This window comes from Acinonyx jubatus, chromosome A1 (assembly GCF_027475565.1).
Source record: "Acinonyx jubatus isolate Ajub_Pintada_27869175 chromosome A1, VMU_Ajub_asm_v1.0, whole genome shotgun sequence".
NCBI lineage: Eukaryota > Metazoa > Chordata > Mammalia > Carnivora > Felidae > Acinonyx > Acinonyx jubatus.
The window spans coordinates 99,013,541-99,028,250 of record NC_069380.1 but is presented as its reverse complement, the minus strand read 5'-3'; the positions used below and the strand labels follow the sequence as shown (position 1 = coordinate 99,028,250).

General features: G+C 36.7%; 1 long non-coding RNA gene across 1 annotated transcript in view; it reads left to right on the top strand.

The window, feature by feature from the left end:
* The window catches only part of LOC113604521 (uncharacterized), a 75,173-nt gene that overhangs the window by 19,277 nt on the left and 41,186 nt on the right, over positions 1-14,710 (top strand). The window lies entirely within an intron of this gene.

Genomic DNA, 14,710 nt, shown 5'->3' with positions numbered 1-14,710 from the left:
AAATATTAAAAATAAAACATAAAAAAATCTCAGAAGATTTTATCAGTGAAACTAATATTCTTTTGAAACTAATAATAAAAAGAACCTTTGGTAAATGCCATCATGAAGAAAGCAGAAAGCACACATAACTTCAGCTTGTTATTACTTGCAGTGCTACCAGGTAGTGGTACAAAGGTGATGACAGACTTTATGAAGAAAAATTAGGACATCTAGAGACAGTAACAATTTTCTAGGGCCATATAGAAAACCAAAATTAATCAAGAAAAAATTAAAATGAGTAGACACATGAATTGTATGTGTTGGAGAGTTCATCAAACTGGAAAAACATGAGGCCAAATGCAAAAATTAAAAACATAATTTTCTACATGTCTTTATCTCATTAATCAATTTATTTACCTCAACAATAACCACTTACAAAATGTTCAGTGGACGCATGCCTGGGTGGCTCAGTAGGTTAAGCGTTAGAGTCTTGATTTTGGTTCAGGTCATGATCTCACAATTCGTGGGATTGAGCCTTGTCTTTGTTTCTGTGCAGACAGCACAGAGCCTGCTTGGGATTCTCTCCCTCCCTCTCTCTCTGCCCCTCCTCTGCGTGCTCGCGCGCTCTCTCTCTCTCTCTCTCTCAAAATGCATAAATAAACTTTAGAGAAAATAATTTAAAAAAAACGTTGCGTGGAAAAAGGAAGTTGAAGTATTAGTTCAACAGTGTGATACAATTTATGTAACCACTCCCTTCAGTTAAAAGATAATACTTTTTTTTATTACCGCTAGACATGTATATAGGTAAATATGATACACAAGGAGTTACCTGGATGGTTTCATGGCAAACTCACTGGGGTGTTTATACTATTATAGGAAAGAGGACTAGGATGGTGGGTGGTAGTCAAATTTTAAACATTATCGATAAGACTATGAGTAGTCTAATTGCTAAGATAAAAGCAGAGGTCTTATTTGTAATTAAAAACAATTTTATGAGATTACCTTTCTCTTACTTTCACAATTAAATATTAAGTTAATACATAAATATTCAAAACATAAATATTAAAAATTAATAATACCCTGTTGTAAGGATATTTTACTAGGAGAATGTAATGGAATGTTGAGTCCCACATTGCATTTTGCCTGTGACGGTGTGGGGCTCCTCATATTATAAATGATGAGTGTCCTAGGTAAACTGGGACATACGGTCACCAGAGTTATGTGAATATGCAGCTCCAAAAGCTGGCTGGCAGGTCAGTCGTGTAAGATGACAATAGGTATCAATGATATAGCCTAAATAAATAGCTTCAAGCTGTGGAATAATAGGTTTTGGAGAAAAAGAGTCATAGTATAGGGACCAGGTATTCTTCATTTTTATGACCAGTCCTCTATACTTGTTTTGCTCTTAAACATGAAATGTTGAAGTTGAGAACTCTCAGCAAGTAGTTGGAAGTACTTTTGTGTATGTGCTCACCCCCCGACAGTAGAACCTTGGTTTATTTTTATGCAGTCTATTTGAATTATACCCAGAACATGTTGGATCTTCATGAATGAATCAAGGATCTTTATCCCTGAACTCACACCCAAACTCACCATTTCAGTTTTAAATTGTTCATTCAAAAATAATTTTTGAGTTTCCACTGTGTTTACATCACTCACTTTTTTAGAAGTTTTTACAGGAGATATTGTCACTACACTCAAGTAAAAATTCTTCAAGAATAGTGACATGAGAAGACTTTGTTAAAAAGGTGATTTGTCAGTTGGCTAAGATTTTGGACACTTGGTCATTGAGGAAATCCAAAATAAGAAAGAGACCAAAGTGGGATTTCAAGAAAGAGGAGATGGGAGGAGAAATTAATACGAATTTAGTACTTTTTACTAAGCACTACTATGCTAGGCACTATCCATATGTACTTTATTTACTCCCCACAGCAGCCATGTGAGGTTAAGTCATCTAAATTCATCATTTCCCAAGTATATATTCTTTTTTCTTGTAGTTCTAAATTCATGTTTCTAGTTGGGATGTTGTAGTAGTACAATTAACCTAAAATATAGAGGTCCTTAGAACAAAGAAATGGTAGCAAAGACTGACAATTTTTGTTAAAATCAATTTTTGATGCCTTTCTCATCAAGCTAAAGAACTTGAATTTTGGTGTAGAGATTTTCTAGTCACATTAGTAACATATTTTACTGTTGTTAAGGTAATAAGCAATCGGAGTCCATAAGGGAAAGCTAGAGAGTAGAAGGAAGGGTTAAAGGATCTCATTAAGGTACTAAAATGTCTGGTAGCAATATTTCTTTGACATTTCATATGTATCCTTAGGAACTCATCAAATATGTCGTATGAAGCTTTCTGGCTCAAGGACATCTCTCCACTTTTTCAGAAAACAAAAGACTGTGATAAATTGCGTGGGAAGAAGATAATTTGACCGTCTTTTTCTGCTAAAGGTTAGTTGTGAAAGATTAACTACATGCTTTATTTATTCATTATGTATATCTTTCTTATTTTCAGAAATGAAAGGACTTTAACTTGTTATAGGATTAAGGAGTAGACACGTTAGAAAAAATATATATTATTTTGAAATCAGCAGGTTGTGTTAAACAAATTTAATCACAGCAGTAACAACCTTATATTGTTAGAATTTCTATTTCCCAGGAAGATTAATTGCTGTTGGGGTATTGGACACCACCAATGTGCCATATATATACTTCGGAATACTATGTAGAGGACAGAGAGTGAATTTAGATTGTAAATAGGGAGTAAAAAGCAAAAGATTAATTGAACACCATCTTTTTAAATTCTAAGTTATGGTCACATTTGACGCTATCACCTTTCTTGGGTAAATCTATATGAAGCTAACACATGAATGTTTGGTAGAAGAGAATGATTGAAGGGAATAAATGATACAAACAATATAATAAGAGATACAAAACCAGAGAGGCCCTGTAAGGACCATAGATCACGATAGTCCTGAACAATATAATATTATAAACAACTAGATTTAGTCAGAAAGAAACAAAAGAAGAAACTGAGAAAGAGGGAAGTAAGGAAGGAAGAAAAGGGAGGGAGGGAGAGAGTGAGGAAGGAAGGAAGGAAGGAAGGAAGGAAGGAAGGAAGGAAGGAAGGGAGGAAGGGAGAGAGGAAAGAAAAGGCAGATTGAAAGAACCATGTGAAAAGGAGGAAAAAATGTTTATCAATAAAATACCAGAGTGGTAAGAATGAGTACTTGATTCAAACCCTACTTTTATAAATTGAAGGCAAATAGAATTATTGTCTACAGTCTCTTCCACTTGCTCCTCCTCTGGTGGAGACCAGAGAGGGTTTTGTGATGGTGCTTGCTGTGTGTACATGTTGTGTATCTCTACAGTTAGCCTTAATGACTGCCAATCCCTTTGCTGTACTGAAGCTGTATACATTAATCTCGATGGACATATGTTTGATTAATCTTACAAGCTGACTACAGTTCCTGAGGCTCAGCTCCCTGATTCCCACCCCCGCCCCCCAGCTAGCGTTTGTGATAATTTTTATGACAAACCCTTTAAATAATTTTTTTACATTTATTTATTTTTGAGAGACAGAGACAGACAGAGTACAAGTTGGGGAGGGGCAGAGAGAAAGAAGGAGACACAGAATACGATGCAGGCTCCAGGCTCTGAGCCGTCAGCACAGAGCCCAACGTGGGGCTCAAACTCACAAACCATGAGATCATGGCCTGAGCCGAAGTGGGACGCATAACCGATGGAGTCACCCAGCTGCCCTGATAAAGCCTTTCAAAGTATAATTTGTTATTTTTGGATTACCTCCATGAAATCATTTTCAGTCAGCACTGACTGTTATCAGGAGCTGTAATTCTCAGTGCACATCATCCTATAATATTTCTGACTTTTTTTTTAACATATCATTTACATAGAGTACATTATATGAATTTTACACTTGGAATCACACATGTCTTTTATGCTTCTGAATTACCATGCTATTGACTTTTTCAGAAAGTATTGAAGCACTTGTATCTTGAATACTCTAATACTGTCTATTTTAAATTTGTATTTATAGTTTGGCATTATCTTTAAAAAGAAGAGCGCAAAGTGGAAGCTTATGTCCCAAATAGAAATAAAGGCCATATATCATATATTATTTAAAGAATTTTATTTTTAAAAATTAACTGTAGGGGTGCCTGGGTGGCTCAGCTGGTTAAGCATTCGACTCTTGGTTTTGGCTCAGGTCATGATCTCATGGTTTGTAAGATGGAGCCCACATTGGATACTGAGCTGATAGCGCGAACACTGCTTGGGATTCTCTCTCTCTCTCTCTCTCTCTCTCTCTGTCTCTCTCTCTCTCTGTCTCTCACTCTCTCACTCTCTCCCTCTCTCCCTCTCTCCTTCTCTCCTTCTCCCCCTCTCCCCCTCCCCAACTCGCACACGTGCATGCGCTTTCTCAAAATGGATAAACTTAAAAAAAAAAACATTAATTGTATTTAATTTCCCCTACAAAATAAAACGTACATCTCACACAATTTGAGAGAGTGGTCAAAATTTTAAACTTTATCTAATCTGACTTTTACAAATACAACATTTTTCTCCTTTTCCTTTGCACCTGTTAAATGGAAACTACTTTTTGTCACATTCTTACTATAATGCAGTGTCAGGAATGGAATCTACTTTACTCTTAGTTTTGCTTTATTTTACATGGTACCTAATATTTGTGGCTCAAATAAATTTCTAGAAAGGCTTTTAAGGAGCACTTACAAATCTTTTCAGGCCCTTGGTATTTATTGTCCTTTACAGAGTAAAGCACATATCTGAGTGGGAGAAAATCTATAAATATTATACATTATTTAAAATGCAGCACATTTATTTCTTGGCTTGGTTTGTAAAAGTAAATGCTTGTAATGTCACATTGAATAAAACATTAGCTTCGAGATATGCCTGAAGATATTACCCACTAATATGGAACCAAATTATTCTCTTTTTTAACTTCAGTAACAACTATGAATTAGTTATGATAATTTAAGATGTCCTGATTTTGATGCTTCTTTTGAGACTATAGCCAACCTTCAACTATTTTTCAATTATATTACTGTTTTTCGAACTTAAGTCATTCTTACAGAATTTTCGTAAGTTTTGTATTGTCCTTATGCCATGCCCACCTATTATTTACCTCCTTATTGTCTGTTAAAATGACCTAAAACAAAACTTATGTATTGTTTTACCTTGTCCTTAAAATACTATCACAATTTTGATGTATTAGTAATATGTTTTTATATTAAAATGTAGTAAGTACATTACATCAGAATTAAAAATGTGGGAGCGCCTGGATGGCTCAGTCAGTTAAGCATCCAACTTCAGCTCAGGTCATGATGTCGCAGTTTCTGAGTTCAAGCCCCACATCAGGCTCTGTGCTGTCAGCTTGGAGCCTGGAGCCTGCTTTGGATTCTGTGTCTTTCTCTCTGCCCCTTCCCAGCTCGTTCTCTGTCTCTCTGTCTCTCAAAAACAAATAAACATAAAAAAATTTTTTTTAAATGTGTGCTAACCGAACCATATCAAGTATTCAGTGTTAAGTTCCCCACATTTGGGGAGCAACTGTGTTATATTATACATTTTTATGTTATGAGAGAATGAGGTTCCTTTGGTCACATCTCTAACTTCTAACTGTAGTGCCATATAGGTCTACTGGTATTTGGCAATTATGGGGCTATAAAATCTGGTAAAAGGATCAACCATTTGGAATCACGGGTTTCAGTGTATGGAAGTCTTAGACAAATATAGTTAAACTACCGTATTTTTTATTTTTTGTATTTTTTAAAAAAATACTGATTTTTGAGAGAGAAAGAGAGACAGAGAAAGAACCAAGCAAGGGAGGATCAGGGAGAGAAGGGAGCGAGAATCCCAAGCTGACTCTATGCTGTCAGCGCAGAGCCCAAAGTGGGGCTTAAACTCACAAACTGTTAAGATCATGACCTGAGCTGAGATCAAGAGTCCGAAGTTCAACCAACTTGAGCCACCCGGGTACCCCTAGATGAACTACTTTAAGTTTCTGTTTTTTTTAAAAAAATGGTGTTTTACATTAAAATATAAATTAAGAAACTATGATCTGGATAAATGAAGAACAGTCCCACAAAAATGAGTACTTTCTTTGAATAAATCCTGAATGCACAATCTTATCTGCTATTTATTTGTGTGCAGAAACAATCAGGAAAAAAAACGGAGATAAAGCTTCTCAAAAGGAAAAAAATGGCCATCTAGGATTTTGATAAGTAAATAGCAGATTCTCTTGGGGTTTTCATGAAGTCCTTATTTTCATGGTGTTTCTTAAATGTCCATTTCTGTGGATATGGGTATGTGTAGATATTGTACAAATAACTGAGGTTGAATTATCAGATAGGTTCTAAATAACTAGCTTGATAGATTTTGAAAGTCCTCAGGAGGATCAGTGAAAATGCTTTCAATGTAAAGCTGTCTAAAAAAAGTCAGTACATTAGAGAATCAAAGGAAGCCCATTGGAAATGTTGTGTACAATTTAAGAGATTTAGGACATATTGGACATCATGAAATTTAGAAATTACTATGCTGAACCATGTAATGTTTAATGTTTGAAACTAGTTAAAGTTTTTGCTGAGATTTGACCTGAGGGGTATGAGATTCTCTTTTCTGCTCTTAATAATCTATTAGTGTCTATAATTTAGACATTTAATGTTTAATAATTATTATACATGTTTTAGCAAAGCATCTATTTCTTTTTTTATTTACTTTTTAAAATTTACATCCAAGATACTTAGCATATAGTGCCAAAAAAAAGTTTTTATTTTTATTTTTTAAAATATTTATTTATTTATTTATTTATTTATTTATTTATTTATTTTTACTTCAAAATATATATGTAAATTTTATTTTTTATTTTTTTTCAATATATGAAGTTTATTGTCAAATTGGTTTCCATACAACACCCAGTGCTCATCCCAAAAGGTGCCCTCCTCAATACCCATCACCCACCCTCCCCTCCCTCCCACCCCCTATCAACCCTCAGTTTGTTCTCAGTTTTTAAGAGTCTCTTATGCTTTGGCTCTCTTCCACTCTAACCTCTTTTTTTCTTTTTTCCTTCCCCTCCCCCATGGGTTTCTGTTAAGTTTCTCAGGATCCACATAAGAGTGAAACCATATGGTATCTGACTTTCTCAATATGGCTTATTTCACTTAGCATAACACTCTCTAGTTCCATCCATGTTGCTACAAAGGGCCATATTTCATTCTTTCTCATTGCCACATAGTACTCCTTTGCGTATATAAACCACAATTTTTTTACCCATTCATCAGTTGATGGACATTTAGGCTCTTTCCATAATTTGACTATTGTTGAGAGTGCTGCTATAAGCATTGGGGTACAAGTGCCCCTACGCATCAGTACTCCTGTATCCCTTGGGTAAATTCCTAGCAGTGCTATTGCTGGGTCATAGGGTAGGTCTACTTTTAATTTTTTGAGGAACCTCCACACTGTTTTCCAGAGTGGCTGTACCAGTTTGCACTCCCACCAACAGTGCAAGAGGGTTCCCGTTTCTCCACATCCTCTCCAGCATCTATAGTCTCCTGATTTGTTCATTTTGGCCACTCTGACTGGCGTGAGGTGATATCTGAGTGTGGTTTTGATTTGTATCTCCCTGATGAGGAGCGACGTTGAGCATCTTTTCATGTGCCTGTTGGCCATCCGGATGTCTTCTTCAGAGAAGTGTCTATTCATGTTTTCTGCCCCATTTCTTCACTGGGTTATTTGTTTTTCGGGTGTGGAGTTTGGTGAGCTCTTTATATATTTTGGATACTAGCCCTTTGTCCAATATGTCATTTGCAAATATCTTTTCCCATTCCGTTGGTTGCCTTTTAGTTTTGTCGGTTGTTTCCTTTGCTGTGCAGAAGCTTTTTATCTTCATGAGGTCCCAATAGTTCATTTTTGCTTTTAATTCCCTTGCCTTTAGAGATGTGTCAAGTAAGAAATTGCTGTGGCTGAGGTCAGAGAGGTCTTTTCCTGCTTTCTCCTCTAGGGTTTTGATGGTTTCCTGTCTCACATTCAGGTCCTTCATCCATTTTGAGTTTATTTTTGTGAATTGTGTGAGAAAGTGGTCTAGTTTCAACCTTCTGCATGTTGCTGTCCAGTTCTCCCAGCACCATCTGTTAAAGAGACTGTCCTTTTTCCATTGGATATTCTTTCCTGCTTTGTCAAAGATTAGTTGGCCATACGTTTGTGGGTCTAGTTCTGGGGTTTCTATTCGATTCCATTGGTCTATGTGTCTGTTTTTGTGCCAATACCATGCTGTCTTGATGATTATAGCTTTGTAGTAGAGGCTAAAGTCTGGGATTGTGATGGCTCCTGCTTTGGTCTTCTTCTTCAATATTACATTGGCTATTCGGGGCCTTTTGTGGTTCCATATGAATTTTAGGATTGCTTGTTCTAGCTTTGAGAAGAATGCTGGTGTAATTTTGATTGGGATTGCATTGAATGTGTAGATTGCTTTGGGAATTTTTGACATTTTATCAATATTTATTCTTCCATTACATGAGCACGGGATGTTTTTTCATTTCTTTATATCTTCTTCAATTTCCTTCATAAGCTTTCTATAGTTTTCAGCATACAGATCTTTTACATCGTTGGTTAGGTTTATTCCTAGGTATTTTATGCTTCTGGTGCAATTGTGAATGGGATCAGTTTCTTTATTTGCCTTTCTGTTGCTTCTTTATTAGTGTATAAGAATGCACTGTAGATTAATTTTGTAGCCTGTGACTTTGCTGAATTCATGTATCAGTTTTAGTAGACTTTTGGTGGAGTCTGTTGGGTTTTCCACGTATAGTATCATGTCATCTGCGAAAAGTGAAAGCTTGACTTCATCTTTACCAATTTTGATGCCTTTGATTTCCTTTTGTTGTCTGATTGCTGATGCTAGAATCTGACACTATTTAAACAAGAGCAGTGAGAGTGGACATACCTGTTGTGTTCCTGATCTCAGGGGGAAAGCTCTCAGTTTTTCCCCATTGAGGATGATATTAGCTGTGGGCTTTTCATAAATCGCTTTTATGATGTTTAAGTATGTTCCTTCTATCCCGAGTTTCCCAAGGTTTTTTATTAAGAAAGAAGGATGAATTCTGTCAAATGCTTTATCTGCGTCGATTGACAGGATCATATGGTTCTTTTATTAATGCGATGTATCACATTGATTGATTTGCGAATGTTGAACCAGGCCTGCAGCCCAGGAATGAATCCCGCTTGATCGTGGTGAATAATTTTTTTTTATATGCTGTTGAATTCGATTTGCTAGTATCTTATTGAGAATTTTTGCATCCATATTCATCAGGGATATTGGCCTGTAGTTCTCTTTTTTTACTGGGTCCTGTCTGGTTTAGGAATCAAGGTAATGCTGGCTTCATAGAATAAGTCTGGAAGTTTTCCTTCCCTTTCTATTTTTGGAACAGCTTGAGAAGGATAGGTATTACCTCTGCTTTACATGTCTGGTAGAATTCCCCAGGGAAGCCATCTGGTTCTGGACTCTTATTTGTTGGGAGATTTTTGATAAATGATTCAATTTCTTTGCTGGTTATGGGTCTTTTCAAGTTTTCTGTTTCTTACTGTTTGAGTTTTGTAAGTGGGTGGGTGCTTAGGAATTTGTCCATTTCTTCCAGGTTGTCTAGTTTGTTGGCATATAATTTTTCATAGTATTCTCTGATAATTGCTTGTATTTCTGAGGGATTGAAATAATTGCATTTTTATTCATGATTTTATCTATTTGGGTTATCTCCCTTTTGTTTTTGAGAAGCCTGGCTAAAAGTTTATCAATTTTGTTTCTTTTTTCAAAAAACCAACTCTTGGTTTCATTGATCTGCTCTACAATTTTTTTTTAGATTCTATATTGTTTATTTCTGCTCTGATCTTTATTATTTCTCTTCTGCTGGGTTTGGGGTGTCTTTACCATTCTGCTTCTAGTTCCTTTAGGTGTGCTGTTAGATTTTGTATTTGGGATTTTTCTTATTTCGTGAGATAGGCCTGGATTGCAATGTATTTTCCTCTCAGGACTGCCTTCACTGCATCCCCAAGCATTTGGATTGTTATATTTTCATTTTCATTTGTTTCCATATATTTTTTAATTTCTTCTCTAATTTCCTGGTTGACCCATTCATTCCTTAGTAGGATGTTCTTTAACCTCCATGCTTTTGGAGGTTTTCCAGAGTTTTTCCTGTGGTTGATCTCAAGTTTCATAGCATTGTGGTCTGAAAGTGTGCATGGTATGATCTCACTTCTTTTATACTTATTAAGGGCTGTTTTGTGACCCAGTATGTGATCTGTCTTGGACAATGTTCCATGTGCACTCGAGAAGAAAGTATATTCTGTTGCTTTGGGATACAGACTTCTAAATATATATGTCAAGTCCATCTGATCCAATGTATCATTCAGGGCCATTGTTTCTTTACTGATTCTCTGTCTAGATGATCTATTAATTGTTGTGAGTAGAGTATTAAATTCCCCTGCAATTACCACATTGTTATCAATAAGGTTACTTATGTTTGTGATTAATTGTTTTATACATTTGGGTGCATCAAATTTGGTGCATAGACATTTATAATTGTTAGCTCTTCCTGATGCATAGACCCTGTGATTATTATATAATGCCCTTCTTCATCTCTTGTTACAGCCTTTAATTTAAAGTCTAGTTTGTCTGATATTAGTATGGCTACTCCAGCTTTCTTTTGACTTCCAGTAGCATGATAGATAGTTTTCCATCCCCTCACTTTCAATCTGAAGGTGTCCTCAGGTCTAAAATGAGTCTCTTGTAGACAGCAAATAGATGGGTCTTGTTTTTTTATCCATCTGATACCTTGTGTCTTTTGGTTGGAGCATTTAGTCCATTTACATTCAGTGTTATTGTTGAAAGATATGGGTTTAGAGTCATTGTGATATCTGTAGGTTTCATGCTTGTAGTGGTGTCTCTGGTACTTTGTGGTCCTTGCAACATTCCACTCACAAAATCTCCCTTAGGATGTCTTGTAGGGCTGGTTTAGTGGTGATGAATTCCTTCAGTTTTTGTTTGTTTGGGAAAACCTTTATCTCCCCTTCTATTCTGAATGACAGACTTGATGGATAAAGGATTCTCAGCTGCATATTTTTTCTGTTCATCACTTTGAAGATTTCCTGCCATTCCTTTCTGGCCCGCCAAGTTTCAGTAGATAGATCTGCTCCTACCCTTATGTGTCTACCTGTGTATGTTAAGGCCCGTTTATCCCTAGCTGCTTTCAGAATTCTCTTTATCCTTGTATTTTGCTAGTTTCACTATGATATGTCATGCAGAAGATCGATTCAAGTTCCGTCTGAAGGGGGTTCTCTGTGCCTCTTGGATTTCAGTGCCTTTTTCCTTCCCCAGATCAGGGAAGTTCTTAGCTATGATTTGTTCAAGTACACCTTCAGCCCCTTTCTCTCTCTCTTTTTCTTCTGGAATTCCTATGATACGGATATTGTGTCATTTGAATGCATCACTTAGTTCTCTAATTCTCCCCTTATACTCCTGGATTTTTTTATCTCTCTTTTTCTCAGCTTCCTCTTTTTCCATAATTTTATCTTCTAATTCACCTATTCTCTTCTCTGCCTCTTCAATCCGAGCCGAGGTTGCCTCCATTTTATTTTGCACCTCATTTATAGCATTTTTTAACTCCTCATAACTATTTCTTAGTCCCTTGATCTCTGTAGCAATAGATTCTTTGCTGTCCTCTATGCTTTTTTCAAGCCCAGCAATTAATTTTATGACTATTATTTTAAATTCTTTTTGCATTATATTGCTTAAATTGTTTTTCATCAATTCGTTATCTGTTGCTGCTTCCTAGAGTTTCTTTTGAAGAGAATTCTTCTGTTTTGTCATTTTGGGTAGTCCTTGTGGTGGCTCCAAATTGTGGGCACTTCCCCTGTGCTATCGGGAGTAACTTGTGTTGGTGGGCGGGGCCGCAGTCAGACCTGATATCTGCCCGCAGCCCACCACTGGGGCCACAGTCAGACTGGTGTGTACATTATCTTCCCCTCTCCCAGGGGAAGGACTCACTGTGGAGTGGTGTGGCCCTTGTCTGGGCTACTTGCGCACTTCCAGGCTTGTGGTGCTGCTTTGATGAGATCTGGCATATTAGCTGATGGATCCACAAGGTGCACAGGGGTGGGAAGGGCAGGCCTAGCTTGCTTCACCATCAGTGGTCCCTTGCGGGAGGGGCTCTGTAGCACTGGGAGGGAGGGAGGGAGGTAGGCCTGTCAGAGGGATGGATCCACAGAAGCACAGTGTTGGGCCTTTGCGTGGTACCAGCAAGTTCGGTGACAGGAACTGGTTCCCTTTGGAATTTCGGCTGGGGGATGGGAGAGGGAGATGGCGCTTGCCAGCGCCTTTGTTCCCCTGCTGAGCTGAGCTCTGTCTTCTGGGGCTCAACAACTCTCCCTCCTGGTGTCCTCTCACCCTCCCCACTCTCCCGAGTGCAGAACTGTTGACTTTTAACGTTCCAGATGGTAAGTCTCACTGACTGTTAGAACTCATGGAGTCTGGCCCCTCCACTTTTGCAAGCCAGAGTTTGGGGGCTCTGCCTTGCTGGGCGGGCCGTCCCTCCACTGCCCAGGGAGTATCATGCACTGCCTCTTGGCCCTTCCTACCCTCTTCTGTTGGCCTCTTGTCTACGCTTGGCTCCAGAGACTCCATTCTACTAGTCTTCTGGCAGTTTTCTGGGTTGTTTAGGCCGATGTGGGTGGAATCTAAGCGATTAGCAGGACAAGGTGAGCCCAGCATCATCCTACGCCGCCATCTTCCATGAAGCATCTATTACTATAGAATAAGCTGAGATTGAATAGAAAAATTTGCTCTGATCTTTGGTACAGGATGTTTATGAATCTGGTGTAAATTGCTGATGGTAATACTCTGAAAGGGTCAAGATTTAACAGTAGTTTTGCTCAATAAAGCAATCATCTTTCTGCATTTTAGGAATTTCATTTTCCTGTTTATTGTCTAACTTAAAATTAATATTTTATCAACAATAGTCATTAAAATGAGATTTTGAGTGGTATCATCATGTTTTTTATTCAAGCAGTCTAAATTTGTGGCTAAGCATGAGTTCAGGAATCAGATCTGGGAAGGGCTTAAATTCTTCTGGTAACCAGACCAAGAAACCCTTCCTAAGCCTCAGTTTTCTCATCTATAAAATGAAGATCATAAGAGTACCTCTTGAATTCGATTCTCGTGGAGCTGAAATGTGATAATTTCCATAAAGTTCTTGGCATAATGCTAGGGACAGAGTAAGTACTCCACAAAACCTATTACTTTAAATGATAATATAATAATAAATAGTGAAAATGAATGTAAACCAAAACCAATGACATGATTTAAGAGTGTAAAATTTGTATAAGTAATTAAAGAGAGGCTCCTAGTTAAGATGATCTTTACCATATTGAAAATTCACTAGCAGTGGTTCTAAACCATTCACTTTTCAGGGAAATAGACTCTTCCTCCTTGTTGGGGGCTGGAGGTCCCCAGCGCTGTGAAAGCCAAATGGTGACAATGCAGTTTGTGTAACTTACCAACATTCTTTGTTGATTATTTAGAAGAGGTAAAAGTGAGCTTTTTATTTTTAAATTGAAGGCTACAAGTTTTTCAGATGACAACCCAGTGGCATTTTGTTCTATAGGGGTCAGTTGAATTCTGTTTATTTTTAAGTTGAGGGCTACAAGTTTTTTCAGATGACAACCCAATGGTATTTTGTTCTGTAGTGGTCAGTTAAATTGTGTTCTAAGTTAATGATGGCTCACTGCACCCCTACTGTTCATTCTTGACCTTTTCTTTTCACATAATGTGTACAGTCAGATTTGCTGCCTTTTTACCTCTCCTAAAATTTATAGTTGCCCTGAGTGTCCCACATGTTAGAGAAAAATGGTATTTAATCCCTGAATCAATTCATTTTTTCTGATACATTTTAAGAAACAAATATGAAGAAATGAGAATTACCACAAATATGGATAGTATACAAGGTCAGGGAAAAAATTGTGATTGAATACTTTTTTGCATCAGCTACTTTTTACAGGTTTTTTGATGCATCTATACTATTATTCAGCTCCTCCAGAGAAACTGAATGATTGTAAGAAATAAACTTTTTGACTGTGCGTCTTCTCCCTTTTTTCTCCTTATGTATTACTCTTTTGGGAATTTATAAACAATCTACTGAACTTTTAGAACAGTGGTCATCATAAAGGAAAACTGCAATTTTGAGAATCTAAATTTCATCTATATAAAAGATGAAATTTAGATTCTCAAAATTGCAGTTTTCCTTTTTTCCCCATTTACAACAATTAAAAATAATTGTCAAAAATAAAATAGCATCTTGTCAACATGCTTTGGTTTCTAGATATTTGTGTTTTTGAGCTATTAGAAACAGTGCAGTTTGGGCTTAGACCATGATGCATTTGTAGTTGTAAAATATAAATGAAAAACAAACATAAATATGAATGGTGTGCCTTATTTGTTACAGTAAAATTATGCCATTAACAAACATTTGAAATCTCCATAATGATTTCTTTTTAGGCTTAAAATAAGATATGCTTGATTTCACTACACTGATAGTAAAGAAAACTTGAAACGAAATTGTATTAAAATATGTTTTGAAATGAGCTTAGTGATATTATTAACACTGGCATTTTTTTTCTTATGTAATATTAAATACTATCTTATCAGTAAAATTAGGAGATT